At 37.6% G+C, this 18,281-nt stretch overlaps 1 long non-coding RNA gene across 1 annotated transcript in view; it reads left to right on the plus strand.

The window, feature by feature from the left end:
- Nucleotides 1-226: 226 nt before the first annotated feature.
- Nucleotides 227-18,281, plus strand: part of LOC134736214 (uncharacterized) — a 35,154-nt gene continuing 17,099 nt past the window's right edge. Inside the window, exon 1 of the long non-coding RNA XR_010120088.1 lies at nucleotides 227-268. This is a non-coding gene — a long non-coding RNA (uncharacterized lncRNA). The remainder of the gene's footprint in view (nucleotides 269-18,281) is intronic.

Here is an 18,281-nt window from a genome sequence, read left to right on the forward strand (position 1 = left end):
AATTTGCTGAGGTCTGAGAGCACCCCCTCTAGAGAATCCTTGATCACAAGAAATTTGGTAGCTATCTAAAAATTATTTTACTGTATAGCTCCTCTTTTTTGAGTTTTACTCGCTTCCAACAATGAAGCCAAGTTTTCCTGCTTCCATGACGTTGTAAGGAAAATAACCTCTTTACGGAATTTGTGCTCACTTCCAAAGATGAGTTTTGTTTTGTTTTCATGCTTCTAGCATGGTAAAGAGCAGTCTACAGCCTGACACCCATCCCTAGGTAAGTAAATGAATTGGGGTTTGTCTTGGCTAATGTTGGCTAACCACAAGCTGGTCTTAATTTCCCCTTACCATTAGAGTGTTCAGTAATTATAAAAGTTTTGTGACTATTTGTTTTGCTTAACGGTTTTTTTTAGGGTGTTGTTTGTTTGTTTCTGTTTTTGTTGTTGTTTTGGTCTTTTTCCCATTGGGCTTGACAACTCTATTCAAGACTTCTTTTAAAGAAGCCCAATGGTTATAATTCAGCTTAATTGAAGCTAACATCCAAGATATGTGTGTGTATTTGTGTATGTGTCCATGTTTGTATTTAAAAGGCTTTCGGGTTTTTCTTTTTATTTTCCTAGGATCTTGTCTTTTTTTTGAGCAAATTTTATTTTTCTTCTCAGTTAACTCAATTCTGTTTTCTTAATATCTATTGCAACAGAGGCTACTCTGGGGATTTTTAAGGAAGAGTGCAGTTTAGACACTTAGAAACATCTTTGTTAAAAAAAAAAAATAATAAGTCCACTGTAAAAGTATCATGTGGTCTAACCTCAAAGTAATTCTCCCCCTTTCTGGAAACCCAGGATTCAATGTGGGCTCTGGCTAAGAGCTCAGAGATCCATTTAAAAGATAGGTAGTACCTATCTAAATAAAATTAGTCTTCTTATATAATCCTGTGATTGATTTCTATAATTTTATGTTTAATTTGGCTAAAAAAATAAAAATAATCTCAAACAACACCTGACTTTTCCCTCTGTAACTTTTGATATGTTTTGCTATTTGATTTTCACCTGAGTAGTTTCCTTTAATATGCAAATTTAAGGTTATTTAGCTGACAACTGCCTAGGGTTGTGAAAATGGTTATCAAGAATCTGAAAGTCTACGGAAAAAAATGTGGTCTTTATGAATCTGTAAAATGTACTTCTATCAGCATGCCTAAACACATCTATGTATTTATGTGTTGTGTACACAGTTTCACTACTAAAAATATATAAAAGATCTCTGTCAAAACAATAAAAATGGTATACATAAAATCTTGCTACTTAATAAACAGAAAGCCTTTTTCCTAGGACTAATTATGAGGAGCTACTAAATTCTACAATGCCTAATAGACAGGTCTCATGAGCTGTTTGGTTTGTAAATGGCATTTCCAAGGTAAACAAACATCTTGTTTTAAAAGCTGCCGCTCTGGTTAAAGAAGAGTCAAAAACACTTTTTTAGAAAAGTTATTTGGGGAAAGTATGTTTTTGTAAGCAAATTTACCTTTCTCTGTGCGTTCTAAAATTCAGATTGTAATTTTTATAACAATATAGTTATCTGCATAAGTTCAGCAAGAGTCTTTTGGAACAATTGGAGGCACTGGTTATTTTACCAAGACTTTAACTAAAATAGCATATTTTTAGGTAAAGTTCAGGCAAGGCCAACTTAAACGAAACCTATATGGCCAATCAATTCTTGCTGCATTCGATGCAAAATAATCAGGCCAAATGTAATAAGCCTGAAACTTATTTTGCACACAAATTGGTCTTGCTATAATTTCTCCCTTAATTAAAAAAAAAAAGCCACTAGAGAAATTGTTAAGGGAGAAGCATAACACTTAATACTAAATTTCAGCCCTGACTTCTCTGAGTGGAGATTAAATCATTATTTATTGGCTACAATAATCCTCTAGAGAATACCAGATTATAATTTTTCTTCATATTTTTAATGGGTGACCTAGTGAAATAGGTTCCTTTTTCCATTCTTACAAACAAATTACTCTGATCATTGTCAAATTATAAATTTTATTTATGTCTCCTTGTTTTACATTCAAGGAAACCAGAATCATCGAACTATAGATATGAATCTCCCTCATTTGACCTCCCACTGGGCATGGATCTGTTTCAGTGAGAATGCTCTGCTGTTAAAACCATACAAGCATCCGTTCTCCAGGCCCAGAGACTATCACAGGAGAGGTGGGAGCATAAGATTGTAAGGGCCAGTTTTGAAGGATAAAATTAGGTCAAGGTCAAACCTTCCAAATCAAGAAGGGGTAGAAAAATGCCTAAACCGCTGGTAAGTCAAATTTAGTTGCCTTCTAAACTATTATGTGTCACCTTTGCTTCCACCCCAACCATAAATAATCTTCTGCTTACTATAGAATTAAAGTAAAATATTTACTTACAGGGTAAAAATACCTTGTAACAAAGCCTCCTGGGTACAATACTCCAGTTATAAATTATGAAAATAAATAAATATATATAATATTTAGATATTTTACTTTTTTTCAGAACAATGCTTATATCTGTGTATAACTAATTGCTATGTCTGTAACAAAAACCAAGCTTACAGTGGCTCAAAACATAGAAGTTAAAAATAAGTCAGTGTCTTAATTTTGCCTTTTGGTTTCATTCATTGGCTTTTTACTTAAAATAATAATTTTAAAAGATAATGAATGCCTGTCCACATTCATTCGTATCTGGCCTAGAACAATTAATTGGCTGTAAATCTTTTGATTGTTAAGGCCCTTAGCTATAGGGAGTCCCACTGAGGGACAAGATGGACCTGGGGCAGGCAGCCATGCCACCCTGGCAATGCTATGAAACAAAATAAAAGTTACTGGCCTTTGAAGTTGCCTCTGGCAAATCTTGTCCAGAAGGGGGAGAATGTAAACCAAAAATATAATTCTAAGGTTCCCCAACCATCTAAACAGACTTCCTCTTCACTCAGGGCTCTTAAAATTTAACTGGAAAGACTGGTTCAGGCCATGAAGGGAAGTGGGGGTCAGACATGCCTCATTATACCTCTCCAGCATGAACATCAACACAGACTTTAAGTCTGATAAGAAACATTTTACAGCCTGTTCTCTCTGAAGCCTGCTAGCTAAAAGCTTCATCTGCAAGATAAGACTTTGGTCTCCACAACCTCTTATTGCAACCCAAACAACATTCCTTTTTACTGATCCCAGGTCTTTAGACAAACTCAACCAATTGTCAACTAGAAAATGTTTAAATTTACCTATAGCCTGGAAGCCCATGCTTCGAGTTGTCCCGCCTTTCTGGACCAAATCAATGTATTTCTTAAATGTACTTGATTGATGTCTCATGTCTCCCTAAAATGCATAAAACCAAGCTGCACCCCAATCACCTTGGGCACATGTCGTCAGGACTTCCTGAGACTGTGTCATTGGCATGTGTCCTCAACCTTGGCAAAATAAACTTCCTAATTAACTGAGACCTGTCTCAGATTTTCTGGATCTACAGCGGTTAGGATGAGTCCAACGTAGGTGACCTGGGTTTAGGCCACCTGAGCTTTTGTAGGTGAGACCTAATATCCATGAGTATGTTGAAAGTTTGGAAGTTGAATGGGTGTTGGATAGATAGGTTAAGGGAGGGGCTACAGAGAAGGGGGTTATCAATATATTGGAGGAAGGTTCTAGAGGCATATTTTATACATATATGTGACAAATAATTTTTATTCAGAGTACTAAAAACTACTATAAAAGAGGTAATATATAGACCAAGAAACCACTAAATAAATGGGAAAAAAATAAGTAGATATTTTACAAAAGAAGTTATCTAAATGGTCAATAACCACACAGAAGAGTGCTTAACATCATTAGTTATCCGAGAAAGGCAAATTAAAACTATACTGAGCCACTAAGCACACTTACTAAAATGATTCCAGTTAAAAAGCCTGACATTCGATGTTGGAGAGGATGTGAAACAGCCAGAACTCATACTTTGTTGATGAAAATGTAAAGCAATGCAATTTGGGAAACTCTTAGGCAGTTTCTTAACAGTTTAAACTTACATTTTCTCTTATGACCCAATTCTGTTCCTAAGGATTCATCTCCCAAAAATAAAAATGTAAGTTTAGAAAACAAAAGCGTTATACAGGAATGTTCCTAGCAGCCTCATGCATAGTAACCCCCAACTGGAGAAACCACAGCTATCTATCAACCAACAGATATAGTCACACTTTGGCATACTACTCACTAATACAAAGGCATAAACTACTGGTATAAATAGCATCACGAATAAATCTCAAAAACATCAAGCTGTGTAAAATAACCCAGAAAGAAAAGAAAGAGTACACACATCCTATATAAATCTATGCATATACATTTCTGGAATAAATGGAATTAGTCATAATGGTGGAAATAAATCAGCAGTTGTTTCTATGAAGTTGGAGTTTGGGAGAAAGCACATGAGAAGGAACTTCCTAGGATGATGAGAATATTCTACAACTAGAGAGGGATAGGGATTGCATGGACTCACACATTTGTCGAAACTTCTTGAAATGCCACTTAAGATCCCTGCATTTTACTGTTAGTTAATTCAACCTGCTGAAACAAAAATGGCTCTGGAGAAAGGTGAAGAGGCAACGAAGAGTTTATTGAACACTATTGTCGAAGGGGAGTGAAACCAGAACTGAGTCTGAACTCAATTCAGCTGAAACTAACAGCAGGATTATTAGTAGCCCAGCTGAAGGAGGATATTTCAGGCCATTTGTGTAAACTTGTATCTTCAGACAGGAAGTAGTTTTACAAATTGGAACAAGGCTCCCTCTAGGTAGCTTTCATAGATACGGGAAGATGGGGCACTATCATTCTTGATAATCACATTTCAAAGGGATGGCTCCCAGTTCTTTGAAAAAGACAGTCCTGGATAAGAGGCTTTTTAAAAAATTTACATCTCAAAGGCAGAGAAAGGATTTTCCACTGAAAGTTTTCTAAAGTAAATGCTGTAAGGAAAGAGAGGCCCTGTGGGCCTAGTTAGAGAAGGAAGAAGCCTGTCTAAAGCATGATCCAGCTGAAGACATTAAGTTTGTCCTGGTCATACTTCAACAAAGAGTCGCTTATTTCCTAAAAAATAAAATTTTTGACAAGCACAACAAAAAAACAATATAATATTTTAGACGAAAGTAAATGCTGCATGTATTTGACTGGAAACAATGAACCTGCCACTTAATCTTATGGATATCTGCCATTAAAGTTTATCACAGGTCATGACTGGGGTGATCTCAGAAATTTGCTGACACTTTGGAAGAATAAATTTTGAATATTTACTCAGTGCTTGCTGTTGGATATACAGTGAAGAGAACAAATGAGTTCCTTGCTCTCAGAGAACTAACATTCAAATGGAGAGAAAGATGGGCCATAAGTAAATCAAATAAATATAACATTCTATTAATATTAGAACAGATAAATATGGCATTCTAGTATCAGACAGTTATATTCAATTACTGAGAAGAAATAAATAGTTATATACTGGGTACTGACAAAGCTGAGAGTCAGCAGGAGGATCCTTCAAGAGAAAATAAAGTTTGACTTTATACCTGATATGGTTTGGCTGTGTCCCCACCCAAATTTCACCTTGAATTGTAATAATCCACACATGTCAAGGGTGAGGCCAGATGGAGATGATTGAATCATGGGGGTGGCTTCTCCACACTGTTCTCCTGGTAGTGAATAAATCTCATGAGATATGATGGTTTTATAATTGGGAGTTTCCCTGTACAAGCTCTCTTGCCTGCTGCTGTGTAAGAGGTGATTTTGCTCCTCATTCGCCTTCAGCCATAATTGTGGGGCCTCCCCAGCCATGTGGAACTTTGAGTCAATTAAACTTCTTTCTTTTATAAATTACCCAGCCTTGGATATGTCTTTATTAGCAGTGTGGGAACAGACTAATACAATACCTGAATGAAAAATGTAAATTTAGAGCATTTATGCAAAGAAGAAATGTACAAATACTCTGAGGGAAGAAGGAGCTTGGCTTCTGATGGACTAGAAAGAATACTAGTTTGTTTGAAAGTCAGTGAACAAAGCAAAATGTGAGACAAATTAGATCAAGAAAGTGGCAGTGGCCTAGAACATATACATGTATGTTCCAAACAGATCCCTTTGGCTGGCCTTTGGGGAATATGCTTTAACAGGTCAAGAATGAAAACAAGGAGTTCATTTAGGAGACAAATGTAGTAATTCATTCAAACAACGATAAGGGAGGTAGAATAATACAATCCAATAAACTAACTATACAGGAGAGGGGGTGCTGGCAGCATGAAGGTGGTAGAGAAGAAAAGAGTCAAAGCTATCCACTACATTTTTGGTCTGTGAAAGTGTTGATAAAGGTCTCATGAACTGAAAATTTGGTAGGGAATCAAAGAAAAGTAGCTCTGGACAGGTAGAATGTATCAAAAATTCTGACTGAGGCATGTTCAAGTTTGATATGCCCATTACACATCCCAGTAGGCATCCTGAGTAGGAATTACGCATAGTTGGAACTCAGGAGAATGTGATTAAAGGCCACAGTCAATGCAATTTAACTTGTTCAGTTGACACCTGTCAACAAGAAAGTTTTCACGAATGGTTTTGTATCTCTGTATTGTTCCTACCATAAAATGAAATAAATGATGAGGTATCATCTGTCCTTTTTTTTCCCATTGCTAACACTATCAACACGTGCGTGTGTGTGTGTGTGTGTGTGTGTGTCTGTGTGTTTGTTTTGGAGGGATGAAGTCTAAGATTTTAATGAGGATACAAAGGTATTTTTAAGTAGATACACTGCAATGCAAATGTTCTGAACCCCATTTAAAGAATGTCTTTATGTACAACAAACTTGCTGAAATGCCATATCTACAAACTTACTCAAATGTCATATTCATAAAATGAAAGGGGCCGTTGTACTCATCCCAAACACCAAGTAATTGGAAATATTTGCTATTTTTCTTATAAATGTGAGGTGGATGAAAGGGATGGAATTATTTTTATGTTCAGGTTTTATAAACATATAGTCGAGATTCGGAAGTCCATTTCTACCAAGTATATATTACTGGAATAAAACCTAAATTACTTTTAACCCTGTTTCCAAGGCAGCCTAGACTTTTGCCTCTGCTTTGTAAGGCAATCTTAAACAGGCATGCTGGGAGTCTATCTAAATAACATTATGAAAAATTCTAATAAAAGGCTTAAGGATGACTTTTCTTTTGACTGTGAACAATATTTTATATTGAGTAATAGTTGAATAAAATAAAAGCCTCTAATATTTTACAATGTAACTAGAATGTATTGGTTCTTTTGCTGGTGTGTTCTTAAACAGCTTCCAGAAATGTATTCCCTGTGCCTGGATACCACGGTTTCTTCCTCCTTTTTCTAACGGGAAAAAAAAAAAAAAAAAAAAAAAAAAAAACCAGCAGGGGCTGCAAAATTCTGTATCCCTTATTCTTCTCAAGCTTTAGCCTATTGAAACATCTGAACATTTTCATTAGAGCAGGGATTTTCTTGACACTATAGTCAAATATCTATTAGCATTTCTATTTAAAAGTGCTTATGCCCAGGATTCATAAATTTAGGTCCTAGACATATTATGGTGCGTGCTTAGTAAGAGACACTCCTGGTTTTCGTCAGATGTTTCCATCTGGCTATGAACTTTTCGATGCTAAATACAGCGAACAAGCTGTAATTATGTGTTATGCTCAATTCATTATACATCTTCCTTTTGAAACATTAAGCAACAAAACAATGTGCTTTCTCAAAGGAACTTGCCATCTGCATTTTGCACTTCAAGTTGGGAAGAATGAATGTAAAAGATAATGTGTTGATAATGAAAATGAGAATTGTTACAGACCTAATAAATTACCCAAGTTATTCTCTGCTATTGTTGCATTGCTCCTTTATACATCATCTTTAGAACTCTTTAGACCAGGGAAGATATGGGTGCATGCAACCAGGGAACAGAAGGAGCCATAAAACTCAGCTTCAATCTCCTGCTTTCTTATTTTACACCTTTTCCTATTTCGTTTTTCCCTTTGGCTATTTCTGTGATTTCTTTCTCTTCTCTCTCCTTTCTTCCCCAAGCAGAAGACTGCGTGTTTTTAGGAGGGTCAGGGGGCAATAATTATTGTTCTATTTTTCACCATTACTTGAAGTCCTGAATCATGAGCGGTGGTGATATTACAGCTCTGTTTTTGTTCCTAAAGTGTTTATTATCTTGCTGTAGCCAAAAAAATCCACATATCTGGAAATAATTTTCAATGGTGAAAAACTTCATCTTTACATTTCGACTGATTTCAAATCACTCCCCTTAATAACAAATGTGCAGCATGCAGCTCTTTTTCTAGTTTTCCCTTTGGAAAATAAGGTTTGAAAATTCTGGGTTTTGCTACTGACATATATTACAGAAATAGCTGAGAAGTGATTTTTGGTTTTCTCCCACAATTTCAGTTCTTTTGCGTATGAAATCATCAATTGTAAGTCATTTCATTATTTTGCAAATTTACTAATAATTTGATTAATAAGGCTTAGGGACTTTACCAGCATAGATGTCTGAACTGTAGTTCTAACTTTTAGCCTTGTTTCTATATGTTATTAGAAAGCATTTTTTTTGAATTTATGAGTTTTCATCATGTGTAATGTTGGTAGATCTGTTTCCTATACTTTCCTGGAACATAATGTTATAAACAGTTTTGCTGCAGATAGAAGTGGTAGGAGCAAGTAGTGCTGAGGTCATTACTCAATTTTAAAATATAATACTCTTACACACTTAATCTTCAGCTCCCAGCTGTCTCTTATCTTGCCAACCAGCCAACTTTATTGTTCTTGGAGCAGAAAAGCCAGCTTTCATAACAATACACATTCCTATTGTGTCACTAAGAATTACCTACTTGCCTGCATCTGTTGATATTTGAAGTCAAGCTTTTGAATACAGAGAGTTCCTTCCTCTCTGCCCCAGATATATATGATTTAAAAATTTTTTAAAGCTTTTAAGAATAAGATCTTGCTATGTATAATAAAAAACACATTTAGATTCTCAGCTGAATTTCTTGTTTTCACTGGACTATTTTATATCTCCCTTTGCTAAGTGCAAATATGTACTAACTGAAGTAGTAAAGACCTTTAATTTAGTGAGTGGTGGTTTGTGAGGCAATGATTAAAATCCATGAAGGGGCCGGGCATGGTGGCTCACGCCTGTAATCCCAGCACTTTGGGAGGCCAAGGTGGGTGGATCACCTGAGGACAGGAGTTCAAGACCACCCTGGCCAACACGGAGAAACCCTGTCTCTCCTAAAAATACAAAATTAGCTGGGCATGGTGGCACATGCCTGTAATCCCAGCTACTTGGGAGGCTGAGGCAGGAGAATCCCTTGAACCCAGGAGGCAGAGATTGAGGTGAGTTGAGATCATGCCATTGCACTTTAGCCTGGGCAACAAAAGCAAAACTGTCTCAAAAAAAAAAAAAAAAAAAAAAAAAATTCCATGAAGGAACAACTTATGAACTCAGTGGTACGACGTGAGAGACTGCAGGACGTTTTATTCTGTTCACAACCCTGATGACCAAAATAAAATATTGTCCAGCCAGGATAAAATGAAGAAACTGACAGTAACAAGCAGATGGCAATGAAAATGATCTCTAGCTGCTCTCATTGCTCAATGGCATAAGAGACACCCACCAGTGCCATGACAGTTTACAAATGCCATGGCAATGACCCAAAAGTTACTACCATTTTCCAAGGCAACAACCCAGAAATGACTGCCCCTTTCTTAGAAAGTTTGAAGTAACCTGCTCCCCAATTTGCATTGACCCCCCCATTAATTTGCACATAATTGAAAGTGGATTTACAGGAGTTAAGTACAGTTGCCAAGAGTCCATACATTAGCAAATCTGGGTGCACTGCCTATGAGTTAGCCCTGCTCTGCAAAGAGCAGTACCATTCAATAAAAGATTGCTGTCTAACACCGCCAGCAGCTTGCCCTTGAATTCTTTCCTGGGTGAAGCCAAGAACTCTTTTGGGCTAAACCCCAATTTTGGGGCTTGCCTGTCCTGAAACAATACATCTGAAACAGAGAGGTAATGGAATTATCTTTCATAAAGGTCTCTATGTCATACATTCCAAAATCCCAAGAATTCTACAAGTTAGGTAGGGGTGACATCTAAAAAGTTTCATAGCAAATAATTGCTTTATTTCCAACCAATTTCCTCTATATATTATACCTATAAATAACTGTTTTTCAAACAATTATTTTTGCTACAAATAATCCATTAAGAGAAATAAAAATTAGTCCTTTTCTATAGTATTTATTAAGTAGGCTTAATTGATTTATCAAATAAAATCACATTGTGATAATGAATATATCATAAAAAATATATATATTATATGTTTATATGCCTGTGATTACACTTTCTTCTGAGTTTGGGGCATAATTACCAGATGAGACTTATATAATACAAAAGGGATAGATTATAAATAATAATTTCACATTTTTACGTATATAAACATTCTACTGTTACAAGTACTTGGAGTGAGCAATTGTGCATTCTCTAAGTTCTCGTGCTTGAAAGTTTTAAATGTGAAGTTCAGGTGAAAAAACAATTATTGGTTGTGAAGTCATCCAAAGATCAAATACAGTAGGCCTTTTACTTATATTCATCTTCTTTTTTTTTTTTTTTTTTTTTTTTTTTTTGAGACGGAGTCTCGCTCTGTTGCCCAGGCTGGAGTGCAGTGGCGCGATCTTGGCTCACTGCAAGCTCCGCCTCCCGGGTTCACGCCATTCTCCTGCCTCAGCCTCCGGAGTAGCTGGGACTACAGGCGCCTGCCACCGCGCCCGGCTAATTTTTTGTATTCTTAGTAGAGACGGGGTTTCACCATGGTCTCAATCTCCTGACCTTGTGATCTACCTGCCTCGGCCTCCCAAAGTGCTGAGATTACAGGCATGAGCCACCGCGCCCGGCCTACTTATATTCATCTTCTAATTGTATATTAAGGGAGTATATAAAGTAAAAATGTATAAGCTTATACCATATAAACTGTTTTTTTTTTGCCCAGAATATTACTGGCAAGTAGGAAAGACAACTAATTGGATTACATTTTACTACCCTTTCTCTTTCTATCTGATGGACATAATAATATTATTCAAATTATTAAGAGGCTGGCCGTAAGGGATCAATACTAGCAAAGTAAATAATAGTTCATATGTGGAATTACAAGGAGTTTAACCATTGAGTACAAAACCCAGGAGATCCAATTTATAAATTATATATAATTTAAATAATTCATATAAAAATCATTTTATGATTTTTCTGTCTTCAAATTCTGTTCATTCTACTTCTGTAGTATTCATATATGTTTCTTTTGTATATCCTTCCAGTACAGAGTTTATTCTTTTATTTCTCATGGATGAATTATTGCATTAGTTTTTAACCTAGACACCCTTCTCTTATGTTCTTGCCATTTCCATTTCTTTACTACCATCAATATGATCTTTCTAAAAGAAGATTCCGGTTTAGATGATTTCACTACTAAAAAAAAAAAAAAAAGGGAAAGAAAAGAAAAGAGAAAACATTTTCATCTTCCCCACTAACTCTTGACTAAAGTCTAAACATCTTAGTAAAGGCATTTAAGAGCTCTTTGCAATATCCATTTCATATGTCAACTTTTCATTAAACACTTCTGCAGTCATGATTTGTTACACTTGATTACTAATTTTATTCCTTATTTAGCATTTGGTTTCAATTTGCACTTTACTTTTGGCAAATATCACAGTACTTTGAATTATCACCACTTATTACATATCATATCCCATAAATAAAAACTATTTAGGGATAGATGCCACTGTAACTGCTAAATTACATATTGAAGTTACTAAAAATTTGATTGAATTTTAATTAAGTGAATATATGTGGGTTTTGTGTTTGTGTGTGTGTATATATATATATACTATGTGTTTATGTATGTATACATACACACAAATGCCAATTGATGAGATGAAAAATTTCATCTTTGTAACTTTACCTTCAGTATTCTATATTACTTCCCAGCATTGGATTTCTGAAATGGGTCTCAGTTAACTAAAATGAAGTTATCAGTAGGACTGCTTTTCTTCTGTGAGAGAATCCAAATAACTTTTTCTTGTTCAGTTGATAGAGGTTGCCCATATTCCTTGCCTATTGATCACTTTTGTATATCAAAATTGGGCCAAGTCCTTTTTATGCCACAGTCTCTCCCTTCCACTTCCCTATTCCAGTATTAAGGACCCTATAATTAATTAAATAAGATAATCTCCCTATTTTCAGGTCAACTCATTATTAACCTCAATTTCATCTGCAACATAATCTAATCCCCTTTATCATGTACGTTCTCAGATCCTGTGGATTAGGCTGTGGATATCTTTGGGTATGGCATTATTTGGCCAGCCACACACATTATCACTTTACCTTAAATTTATTTGGGCTAAATATTCCAATTAAAATGCAGAGATTGTCATATTGGCTTTAAAAAAAAGCAAGACCAAAAGTATTCTGTCTATAGAACAATCCCCTTTAAGCATAAAAATATAGAAAGTTTAAAAATTAAAAGTAACATATTCAAATACTAATGAAAAGAGAGCTGGAAGACTATATTAATATCACACAAAGCATATTTCAAAATGACTTTTATAAGGGATAAAGAGATGGCCAGGCACAGTGGCTCATGCCTGTAATCCCAGCACTTTGGGAGGCTGAGGTGGGGGGATCGCCTGAGCTCAGGAGTTCAAGACCAGCCTGACCAACACAGTGAAACTCCATCTCTACTAAAAATACAAAAATTAGCTGGGTATGGTGGCCCATGTCTGTATTCCCAGCCACTTGCGAGGCTGAGGCACGGAATCACTTGAGTCCCAGAGGTAGAGGTTGCATTGAGCCAAGATCTTGCCATTGCACTTCAGCCTGGGTGACAGAGAAAGAGCAAGACTCTGTCAAAAACAATTTAAAAAGGGATAAAGAAAAATTTTAATTTTATAGTAATAAAGGGTCTATCTGGAGAAGACATAAAAATATCAAATATGTATAGAACCAATAACAAAACATTAAAGTACTTATAGAACTTTAAAGACTGATAGAACTAAGAGGAAAAATGGACAAACCTACAAATACATATTGTACTCCTTTTGCAGTAATAGATAAGATTTAAAAAAGTAAATAGAAAATATCTAACGATATAGAAGCCTTGAACATCAGTATCAACCAAATTATTCAAATTGATATTTATAAAGAACTCCATCAAATGAGCAGAAAAGATAGTCTTTCCAAGTGTACATGGAGCAAAGGGATAGGCCATCTCCTGTACCACAAAAGAAGCCCCCAAAATGTTACAAATGGAAATAATACAAAGTATGTTATATGAATGTAATGGAATTAAACTATACATCAAAAAACAGAAGGAAAACTGGAAAATCCCCTAATGTTTGGCAAGGTCACAAAATAAGTCACCAGAGAAACAATCCCAAATAAATGAAAACATATGTCCACCCAACTCTTCCTAACATTCATAGCAGAGAGAAAAAATTTTACCATAAACTAGACATTATGCATTTTCTCCTCTGATGTAGAATAATCTTTTCAAATGCTTTTTTTTTCTTTGCATCTTGCAATGGACCAAAAGATACAATTTCCTTTGAAAATTTCTTTCAACTGGAACTATACAATTTAATCTAATTTTTAAAAATGTGTTTGTTCATGGATTGTGTTTTATTTGCTCTTTTGTTTTTATTTTTGACCTATAGATGTCAGCTTCACAGATTTGGTGCTCCAGTAACTTCTGGCTCAAATCACCCATGGCAAATTAAAAGCCATTCTTGTCCTCATCAATATATTGCTTATATCTCCTCAAGGTCTTTATCATGTTTGCTAAGAAAGGAAAATGATGTTTCTTTTAGATGGCCTGTGAAAACTGAAGGCAATTTGGAGGGCATTTTTAAATTCCGTGGAGCCACTGGAGAAATGTATACAGGAATGATGACTTAAAATTCCTCAGTGGTAAGGTAGGAACTGAGGTTCCATTAAGGTAGGAACTGAGCTTCCATTCTTCCATTTTGTTTTTAGTTGTCCTGTGTTCACTCAGAGCTATTTTTAAGCTTATTATTTGGAAAGTTATAATTTCCTTGTTATTTAAATGAGGCTGCATTACCATTTAGACTCTAATAGTGGATTTATTTCATGATTTCTTTTTTCTTTTGGGAAATTGTGAATTCTTTTAACCCTCTCATTAGTCTTTCACACATAGACTGGTGAAACTCCATATTATATGACTGCGGTTTCAATAATTAAGGTAAAAGGATTTCAAAATCCTTTATAATTTAAAATATACACACTTACATATATATTGCCACTACCAGCACCATCACAAACAAGAACCAAAAACCTTGGGTTTTGAAAGCTGATGGAATTGAATTGTTCATTCAATATTTGCTATGTGTTAGTATGAAGAAAAACAATAGTTTTTCTTCCTTTCTCAATGTTTTATGGGTTTCTTTGGAATAAATAACACATTTTAAAACTCTTTTGAAAGAATTAACAAATTGTTGCCAATTTATGAAATAAACAAACTAGAAAAGTGATCTTTTCTCTTTTTTTTTTCTTAGAGACAAAGTCTCGCTCTGGCACCCAGGCTGGAATGCAATGGCACCATCTCAGCTTACTTGCAACTTTCACCTCTCAGGCTGAAGCCATCCTCCTACCTCAGCCTCCCAGGTAGCTGGGACCACAGGCATGCACCACCATGCTTAGGTAATTTTTTTTTTTTTTTTTGAGACAGACTCTCATTTTGTCACCCAGGCTGGAGTGCAATAGTGTAATGGCAGCTCACTGTAACCTCAGCTTCCTGGGTTCAAGTGATCCTTCTGTCTCAGTCTACAAGTAGCTTAACTATAGGCATGCACCACCACACCCACCTAATTTTTGTATATTTTGTAGAGACAGAGTTTTGACATGTTGGCCAGGCTGGTCTTGAACTCCTGAGCTCAAGCCATCCTCCTGCCTCAGTCTCCCAAAATGCTTGGATTACAGGAGTGAGCCATTGTGCCTAGCCTGATTTTTCTTTTCTGTTGAATTTCTTTATATCTGATTTTGTGTGGATTTCTGAAAAGAAATATTCAACTAAAGAATACCCTCTTGCATTATTAAATGTGGCAATGTCTATGTTCTCAGCCTCTACCATTTTCTGCTCATAGGGCCACAAGCTGGATGAGACACACACACACATACACACACACACACTAACATATTAACACACATGCAAACATGATATATTCCTTCCATCTAAGGCTTGAGATCCCTTACTCAGGGATACTTTACAAAATCCTTGTTGCAATATACTTATACTACTGAGAGGTGACAGCATGCTGGCAGCCCTTGCAGCCCTCGCTCGCTCTCGGTGCCTCCTCTGCCTGGGCTCCCACTTTGGCGGCACTTGAGGAGCCCTTCAGGCCACCACTGCACTGTGGGAGCCCCTTTCTGGGCTGGCCAAGGCCGGAGCTGGCTCCCTCAGCTTGCAGAGAAGTGTGGAGGGAGAGGCGCGAGCGGGAATCTGGGCTGCGTGCTGCTTGCGGGCCAGCTGGAGTACTGGGTGGGCGTGGGCTTGGTGGGCCCACACTTGGAGCTGCCGGCCGGCCCTGCCGGCCCCAGGCAATGAGGGGCTTAGCACCTGGGCCAGTGGCTGTGGAGGGTGTACTGGGTCCCCCAGCAGTGCCAGCCCACCGGTGCTGCGCTCGATTTCTCGCCAGGCCTTAGCTGCCTCCCCGTGGGGCAGGGCTTGGGACCCACAGCCCGCCATGCCTGAGCCTCCCCCAACCCTCCCCGGGGCTCCTGTTGCAGCAGGAGCCTCCCCGCCGAGCGCCGACCCCTGCTCCATGGTGCCCAGTCCCATCGACCACCCAAGGGCTGAGGAGTGCAGGCGCATGGCACAGGACTGGCAGGCAGCTCCACCTGGCGCCTGGTGCCAGATCCACTGGGTGAAGCTAGCTGGGCTCCTGACTCTGGTGGGGACTTGGAGAACCTTTATGTCTAGCTAAGGGATTGTAAATACACCAATCGACACTCTGTATCTAGCTCAAGGTTTGTAAACACACCCATCAGCACCCTGTGTCTAGCTCAGGGTTTGTGAATGCACCAATCAACACTGTATCTAGCTACTCTGGTGGGGACTTGGAGAACCTTTGTGTGGACACTCTGTATCTAGCTAATCTAGTGGGGACCTGGAGAACCTTTGTGTCTAGCTCAGGGATTGTAAATGCACCAATCAGTGCCCTGTCAAAACAGACCACTCAGCTCTCTGTAAAATGGACCAATCAGCAGGATGTGGGTGCAGCCGGATAAGAGAATAAAAGCAGGCTGCCCCAGCCAGCAGTGGCAACCTGCTTGGGTCCCCTTCCACACTGTGGAAGCTTTGTTCTTTCGCCCTTTGCAATAAATCTTGCTGCGGCTCACTCTTTGGGTCCACACTGCCTTTATGAGCTATAACACTCACCATGAAGGTCTGCAGCTTCACTCCTGCAGCCAGCGAGACCACGAACCCACTGGGAGGAATGAACAACTCCAGACGCACCACCTTAAGAGCTGTAACACTCACTGCGAAGGTCCGCAGCTTCACTCCTGAGCCAGCGAGACCACGAACCCCATTAGAAGGAAGAAACTGCGAACACATCAGAACATCAGAAGGAACAAACTCCGGACACGCCGCCTTTAAGAACTAACACCCACCGTGAGGGTCCGCGGCTTCATTCTTGAAGTCAGTGAGACCAAGAACCCACCAATTCTGGACACACTACTCCTTATGCTACCTGTAACTCTCAATTCCCTAGTTAGAAACATGACCCCAAATACCAGTATTTCTGGAATGGCAATGTAGAGAGGTATAAAAGACTGCTGGCAGTCTTTTCAAGAGAGCAGAGTTTGATTGGAGGACATCTAAAGTTTCTGAGAGTATTTGGAAAGGTCTAACCTGGAGTGGAAACGAACACTAAAATAGAGTCCCAAGGAACCTGGAAACAAACTTTAATTGTTATCAAATTTGGTCCAGATGAAGTGCTTAAATACCACACTACCTAAAACATATTCAGGAGTGGAGCCATCTCTGTCTCCTCCTTTCTTTCTCCTCCTCCTCTTCTCCTTCCTCCTCCATTTTATTTTTTTTCAGACAGAGTCTCACTCTGTCACCCAGGTTGGAGTGCAGTGGCGCCATCTTGGCTCACTGCAAGCTCCGCCTCCCAGGTTCACGCCATTCTCCTGCCTCAGCCTCCTGAGTAGCTGGGACTGCAGGCACCCGCCACCACACCCGGCTAATTTTTTTGTATTTTTATTAGAGACAGGGTTTCACCGTGTTAACCAGGATGGTCTTGTTCTCCTGACCTTGTGAACCGCCCACCTCGGCCTGACAGAGTGCTGGGATTACAGGCGTGAGCCACTGCACCCAGCCCCCCCCCCCTCTTATTTTTATTTCAGGAAGAAGCATCATGCTATCTGGAGGTATAAGTAGAAACAGAGTAGCAGATCTTTTCTCTATTCATTTCAAATGCAAGTTGTGATGGTTTTTAATGAAATATATCTTTGCGAGAAAACTTTTACACATTAACAATAATTATAGTTATCACTTATTGAATATCTATCATTCTGCATTACCCATTTTGATGAACCAAATTAAACATTTCAACAATTCTTCCAGTTAAATATTAGTGTATCCATTTTAAGGTTAAGGAAACCAAGGATTAGAGAGGTTGTATAACTCATTGAAGCTGCATGGTGAGTGCCAGATTCAAATTTAGAAATTTAGAAATATTTTGAACTGAGTGAAATACAAATACAACTTATCAAAATGTATGGGATAGAGTTAAAGCAGGGGCATGACAGAAATTTTTAATACTAAATGCATATGTATTTAAGAAATATCTAAATCAGTAATATTTTAATCCATTCTTCACATAGAAAACTATAGAAAGAAGGTCAATTTAAGCCCAAAACAAAGAGAAGAAATAAAAGAGCAGAAATCCATGACATTTTAAGCAGTAAAACACTAGGGACAATCAAGTTAACCAAAAGTTGCCTCTATGAAAATATTTTTAAAAATCAATGTCTAGCTAAGGTAACCAGGGTAATTGGAATATCTATTACCTCAAGCATTTATCACTTCTTTGTGTTAGAAACTTTCCAATTCTACCTTTTTAGTTATTTTGAAATATACAATATGCTACTGTTAACTATAGCTGTCCTATTGTGCTATCAAACATTAGATTTAGTTCCTTC

Source organism: Symphalangus syndactylus, chromosome 3 (assembly GCF_028878055.3).
Source record: "Symphalangus syndactylus isolate Jambi chromosome 3, NHGRI_mSymSyn1-v2.1_pri, whole genome shotgun sequence".
In the NCBI taxonomy this organism is placed as follows: domain Eukaryota; kingdom Metazoa; phylum Chordata; class Mammalia; order Primates; family Hylobatidae; genus Symphalangus; species Symphalangus syndactylus.